The sequence below is a fragment of the Rhinolophus sinicus genome, chromosome 8 (genome assembly GCF_057876585.1).
Source record: "Rhinolophus sinicus isolate RSI-liver-muscle chromosome 8, RSI-T2T, whole genome shotgun sequence".
Lineage (NCBI taxonomy): Eukaryota > Metazoa > Chordata > Mammalia > Chiroptera > Rhinolophidae > Rhinolophus > Rhinolophus sinicus.
In genome coordinates this window covers 30706518-30710882 of record NC_142508.1, presented here as the reverse complement: position 1 = coordinate 30710882, position 4365 = coordinate 30706518, and the positions used below count along the sequence as shown (strand labels likewise).

At 59.2% G+C, this 4365-nt stretch overlaps 1 non-coding gene across 1 annotated transcript; it reads right to left on the bottom strand.

Moving 5' to 3' along the window:
- Positions 1-838: 838 nt before the first annotated feature.
- Positions 839-957, bottom strand: LOC148757452 (5S ribosomal RNA). The gene has a single exon (XR_016022280.1). It is a non-coding gene; the product is annotated as a 5S ribosomal RNA (ribosomal RNA).
- Positions 958-4365: the final 3408 nt, after the last annotated feature.

Genomic DNA, 4365 nt, shown 5'->3' with positions numbered 1-4365 from the left:
AGCAGTCTAGTCAGAACTGCTCGCCCTCCCGATCCCATCTTTGTCTCTTGTCTATTTTCTTCTCAATCCTCACTCCCCACTTCAGGAACCGTTCGTCTCGTCGGCAGGCTCCGACATGGTGGTCTCTCCTGGAGCCCGAGGGCGTGCGGGGTGTTGGGGTGCTGCTCTCTCCGTCCCCTGGTTTGTCCCGGCTCTTTTTCCCCTGTGTGTCGGGGCCACTGCGGCCGGCGGGAACCGAGGGCTCCTGGCTCTTGTGGGAGACGGGAGGGGGCGCGCGCGCGCGCGCGCGCGCGGGGGTGTGGGGCGAGGTGCCTGCCAGCAGAGACAGAGGCCCCCGGTGGGGCGGGGCGGGTGGGCATCCCGTTTGCCGGAGGACACGCCTATCCTGTGTCTCGGGGCCCAGGTGCAGGCACAGGGATGGTCGTCCCCTGGGCTCGGGCCGAGGTGCAAAGGACCGGCACGTCCTGGGATGGAGAAAGCCTGGTGGAGGCCTGCGCCGGCAGGCAGCCCTGGGCTTGGGCTTTGGGGGCGGCGGGGGCGGGGAGCGGGAGGGAGCGCGGCGATGGCAGCGGCGGCGACGGCGGCGACCGCGGCTCGGCGAAGGGCTGCGGGCTGTCGGCCTGCGGGAGCGAAGAGGACTGAGAAGAGGGTGTGGGGGGGAGCCGGGGCCGACGGGCCTGGCGTGCGGCCCGGGCTGCGAGCTTGTAGTGCCGGGCGGCTGACCCGCCGCTGGCCAGGGGTACCTTCGGCTGGCTGGGCGGCAGAAGAGGGGCAAGGGGCGCCAGGGGTTCGGAGGGAGCCACGCCGGGGCGGCGGCGCAAAAGGAGAGGCGAGCAAAAGCCTACAGCACCCGGTATTCCCAGGCGGTCTCCCATCCAAGTACTAACCAGGCCCGACCCTGCTTAGCTTCCGAGATCAGACGAGATCGGGCGCGTTCAGGGTGGTATGGCCGTAGACGCTGGGACCCGGCTGCCGGCGCCCCAAGAGCCTGCTCCCGGCCTGCCTCGTGAGCGTGCGCCGTGCTGCTGGGCCGCTCGGGTGGCGAGCATCTCCTCGCGGGCCGGCTCCGCCGGCGCCGCGCCTCCCGCCTGCTCCCCGCCTCCCCCGGACGCCGCCGGCGTGGGCGGCGGGCTACTCTTGGCCCGCAGCGAGGCCCCTCCGCGCCACCCGTGGCTCCACGGGCCTCTGTCACTTCCCTGACGGTGACAGAAGTCTCGGCGCCCTGGCATCCTGGGACTCCCCGGGCCCCGTACGGCTTACACCCCGCCCCCCCCAACCCCGCTCACCCCCACCCCCAGCCCCACCACCCCAGACCCGCCTGGCTGCTCTGCGGTCCCCCGCTCGTGGCAAGCGAGGGGGTCGCAGGGTCCTCTCAGGCCCCTCCGGCCCTAGGCACGCGCGGCCCTGGCCCTGGCACTGGCCGGCCCCACCGACTGGCCCAAAGCCACGGGGAGCCACCCGTGCCACCAGGGTGCAGCGGCTCCAGTCTGCCGTCACCCTTCGTCACACAGCCTTCCGTCCGGGCCCTCGCCCCTCCTCAGCGACCAGCGTCCCGCCCGATCTCCGGTCCCTTCACTGGCTACACGTCACCTCTCCTGACCCAGGGAGGTGAGAGAGAGGATGAGAGAAGGCCAGAGACGGAGCAAGAGAGAGGCGGAGAGAGACAGGCGGGGACTGTGGCGACAGAGTCCCAGAGAGCCGTTTCCAGGCTCTGGGCCTCGCGTGGAGGGGTGCTGCCTCGGGTGGTGCACGGTCATCAGCTGTGACCGCTTGGCCGTCAGCTGTTGCCAGTTGGCCATAGGCCACCGGTACAGCTGCGGTGGCCAAGCTAGGAAGCGCGGATGGTGGACTGCAAATTGCAGAGGGGCGCGGATTGCAGTTGGCCGGCTTGGCGTGTCGGTCGGTTGGTGGGTCGGTTGGTTGGCAGAGAAGCGGCCGGCAGGTTGGGGATCGTGCGGCTCCGGCTTGCTGTGTCTCCGAGCCAGCCGCCCGTGAGAAATGGTGCTATGAGACCCCTATCCATGGCTCCGTTGGTGTTCCTTCTTGGCCTCGCCATATCCTGCGTTCTTGTGCGGGCAGAGGGACTAGAGTCCCCGCAGGACAGGGACCGACAGACAGAACGGGGGGGGGGGGGAGGAGGAGGAGGAGGAGGGAGCGAGATGGAAATATACACGTATATGTGCATGTATGTATCTAGACGTACAGAGAGACATGGACAGAGACAGAGAAAGAGGGGGCTGGCACGCGGGGAGAGAGCTCCTGAGCGAGAGCCACAGCCCAACAGGCATGTCGCAGAGCCAGACGGACAGGGGGTGGAGGTTGAGGGTGGGGGGGACGCACAGGCTGGGACACGGACTGGGACGGACGCACTGAGGCTGTGTTGCGGTGGCAGCTTCTCCACCGGTGTGTGGTGGAGCCCGGGGCTGGGCTCCGCTAAGGAGGCAGTGCCCGGGCTTTGGCAGTCACCCTCAAAGCCCCCGGGGCGGGCCGCCAGGGTCTCCGGAGTGCCGGTGGGCTCCGAGCCCCGCCCAGGGTCCCGCCCGCGGGCGGAGAGTGGCAGCCCCAGGCACCCTCGTTGTGAGGGTTGTGTGCCTGCGTGCCTGCTCTTCCCCTTGTGGTGGTGTGGGGAGCTGGAGCATCAAGGGTTAAGAAAATGTAACTACAAGCAGAGGTTGGGAGGATGGCTGAGGGGAACTCCGATAAGCATAAAGAACAAACAGAAACAGACACCTGCTGTTCTGGGAATGGGACAATCTCAAAAGGTCTAAAGACAGTCAGGGCCAAACTTTGGAGAAACATAACTAATCTGTACTTGCTGCCTCAGCCGCTTTATGTAACCTTCTTGTTTCTGTCTGTATAAAAGAATGCTGAAAAATCAAGCAGGCGCAGCAGTCCAGTCAGAACTGCTCGCCCTCCCGATCCCATCTTTGTCTCTTGTCCAATTTTTTCTCTCAATCCTCACTCCCCACTTCAGGAACCGTTCGTCTCGTCGGCAGGCTCCGACAAGTGGCGCCCGAACAGGGACCTGACTACTGGGGAATCAGTGAAGGACTCCGCTTGCAAACGAGACGCGTCGAATAAGGTTAGTGAAAGCGGTGAGATACCATAGTCGGGAGTAAAATAAAATGGGACAGGGTAACAGTAAAAGGCTGTTTACTCACATGTTAAGGAGCATGCTAAAAGCTAGAGGAGTTAAAACCAGTGAAGCACAGTTGCTTCGATTTTTAGAATTTGTAGTACAAATATGTCCCTGGTTCCCCGAAGAAGGGACTTTAAACTTAGAAACTTGGGAAAAGGTGAGAGAGCGTTTACAGGGATATTATGATGCTCGTGGACCCTCTGAAGTACCAGTAGATACTTTTTCCTTATGGAATTTGGTTAGGGATGTGATCGATCCTAGACACGAGGGAATCAGATACTCTGAGAATGATCAACCCAAACTGGATCCCCCTGGGAAGCAGAGGTGCAAAGATTACAAGCTGCACTCACTTCCCTCTCTGTTCAAATGCAATTAGTCCAGGCTCAACAGACTGGGCCTTTATTAGAATCTCAATCAGAATAGAAGCCTGGGTTACAATGAAGCTCTCCTCCAAGTGTAGTTGCAGGGCTAGATCCACTGCCCGAGGCCCCTATCAACCGAAAAAGATTCAAGCCGCCAAGCTGCTAGTACAGGAGCAACTTAAAAAGGGACACATTGCCCCCTCCAATTCTCCCGGGAATTCTCCCATTTTTGTTATTAAAAAAAAAAAAATAAAAAAAAAATCTGGTAGATAGAGATTATGACAAGAGTTAGAAAAAGTTAATAAAACCATGAAATGAAGGGGAGCCTTACAGACAGGCTTGCCCTGTCCTGCAGCCACACCAAAACACACATGTAAAATTGTTTTGGACTTCAAAGATTGTTTTTATACTATACCTTTAAATCCTGATGACTGCCCTGGATTTGCTTTCAGTGTTCCTTCCGTTAATTTACAAGAACCTTTTAAGAGCTATCATTGGCTAGTGCTACCTCAGGGAATGGCTAGTAGCCCTACATTATGTCAAAAACTTGTATCAGCTGCAATAAAACCTACCCGAAGGACATTTCCAGATATTTACATCATCCACTACACGGATGACATACTTCTTGCCCACTCTTGTGAACCAAAGTTGCTTGCTGCTTTTGCTCATTTACAAGAAAAGCTCCACAATTATGGGCTAGTTATAGCCCCAGAAAAAATTCAGCAAGTGCCTCCTTACTCTTATCTGGGATATTGTTTAATGCCTCAGGCCATTGTGCCTCAAAAAAATACAAATCCGGCGAGATTGTTTAAAAACGTTAAATGATTTCCAAAAGCTACTGGGAGGCATTAACTGGATTAGACC